We start from the raw sequence: 2,296 nt of genomic DNA, 5'->3' as shown, positions 1-2,296 counted from the left end.
GCCCTTTTAAAAAATATGTGCTATGTATACATTAGCTATTATTATCTTTTAATTTTATCCATAAGGACATTATGAAACACTTGTTCTGGTACCTTTCGGAAATATAGTCAAATACTATGTCTACCCCAGAGGAATCAAACTCAAATAGAAACAGGATGACTGGTCCACATAAGGATCTCTGCGGGTCACATGTTGAATATTAGTTTTTAAAATATAATGTTATCTATGTTTTATTGTATTTTTGTTATTTTGCAAAATGTTTCCCAGTTACATCTTATTCTGGTCAGGCTTACATTTGGACCACAGGATCTCTTGTTTGAAGTCTCTGGTCCACAGCACCCACTGTGATCTACATGCATAATTAATATAGTAATACACAAAAGAAATTCTTGGTATTAGAAATTCCTGGTATTGGAATTATCTCTGACAATAAAGGGCACAACCTGTATGCAATTTGGTAGATATGTCCTATGGAGTTGCTTAAAGTAAGGTCACACAGCTTGTAAGTATTTGAAGCACAATTTGAATTCAGATCTTCCTGTCCCAGAATTCTAGGCAAAAGAAACCCTCCCAAAAGAGAGAAAATGAGTTTAATGTGGCATTCCCTTTTCTTTTTCTTTGTTTAATAAATTAATTTATTTATTTTTCGTTTTCAACATTCACTTCGACAAGCTGTAATTTTTCCCCACCTCCTTCCCCTTCCCCAAAACAGTGTGCTATCCTATGTAGTCTCTACATATGCATTCTTATTAGACATATTTTCACATTAGTCATGTCATGTAGAATAATTAGAACAAATGGCAGGAACCATGGGAAAGAAAAAACAAATCCCCTTTTCTTGAATGAGGCCATGCTGACTCCAAACGATTACTAGACCTGTTTCTAATTGCTAAAGATGCATCTCTTTACCATTTGGTTCTAGAATCTTGACAGAAGTCTAGATTAAACTCCCTGTACCACAGTTTGAATAGTTCAGAGATTATGTCTGTTTCCTTTTTTGGAGAATAAGGGTATCATTTTGCCGATTGTCAGCCCTGTGGCACCTCTTAAGGTCTTCATGATTACTTCAAGATCACTTACAGTGGCTCAGTAATCCTATCTACCAAGGCTCTTAGCACTCCAGGATGGAGTTCACCTAGGACTAATGACTTCATTTCCCTGAAGGCAGCTATGTGTTCACTTGCCAACTCCTCACTTTTCTAAATTTTCAACTCCCTGTTAACCAAGTTTGTCCCAACCTCAATACTGTTTTCTTTGGTAAGAAAAAAAGAAGTCAAATACTAGTTAAGTAGTTCTGACTTCCCTCTCTTGTCTGCTTTCCTCATCCCATCCATCTCTAAAAGCAGTGATATTATGCCTTCTTACATACTCTTTTTAAAATTATCTTTGGTACTCACTGTTTTTCCTCAGTTTATACTGAACTTCAATGTTCTGAATACAATAATTTAGAGTAGTAGCAATATCAGAGGGGAGAAAAATATAAGACAGGTTTGAGATATTGCAATGGCAAAAACTTTGGCAACAGACTGAATATTGGGGGATGGGGTGGGTAAAAGGTAGAGTCATCAAGAATAGCATCTGGGTGGTGAGTCTGGGATACTGGGATGATAGTGATGCCCTTAACAGTAGTAAGAAAGTTTGGAAGGGGGTAGGGTTTAGTGTTTAGTAGTCTGTTCTTCCATATTAATCAGAGTATGATCTAGAATAGCATGTGCCCTAATTTAACGTTCTACCTTTTAAAGAGGGAACAGCTAGGTTGCTCAATGGATAGAGCACTGGATTTGGAATCAGAAAGACTCATCTTCCTGAGTTCAAATCCAGCCTCAAACACTTACCAGCTGTGTGACCCTGGACAAGTCACTTAACCCTGTTTGCCTCAGTTTCCTCATCTGTAAAATGAACTGGAGGAGGAAATGGCAAAACACTCCAGTACCTCTGCCAAGAAAACCCCAGATGGGGTCATGAAGAGTCAGACATGACCGAAATAGCTCAACAACAATAAGCATTTTAAAGAATGTAACTATCAAGAATTTATCAGCTCTTCTACTTTTAGCAAATCAAGAACTCAAGCAGGAGATATCCACATAATTGGTCAACTAAACTGCTGTGCCAGGTTTGTGAAATGTTTGCTAGATTTATTATCAACTACTTCCATCTGGTCAGGTGGTCAATAGTATATTCTGTCTCTTTTCAATCAGCACCCAAATATTTATCACCATGCTTCCCCTTCTAGCTCATGGTGTGTGTACACACACACACACACACACACACACACACACACACACACACACACACA

General features: G+C 37.7%; 1 protein-coding gene across 1 annotated transcript in view; it reads right to left on the bottom strand.

Moving 5' to 3' along the window:
* The window catches only part of ABCA12 (ATP binding cassette subfamily A member 12), a 239,402-nt gene that overhangs the window by 201,487 nt on the left and 35,619 nt on the right, over positions 1-2,296 (bottom strand). The window lies entirely within an intron of this gene.

Source organism: Petaurus breviceps, unplaced genomic scaffold (assembly GCF_028583685.1).
Source record: "Petaurus breviceps papuanus isolate PSGF00001 unplaced genomic scaffold, PetGlider_PUasm1.0 90903, whole genome shotgun sequence".
Lineage (NCBI taxonomy): Eukaryota > Metazoa > Chordata > Mammalia > Diprotodontia > Petauridae > Petaurus > Petaurus breviceps.
Note: the sequence above shows the minus strand (reverse complement) of the source record. Positions and strands in the feature narration are given on the sequence as shown.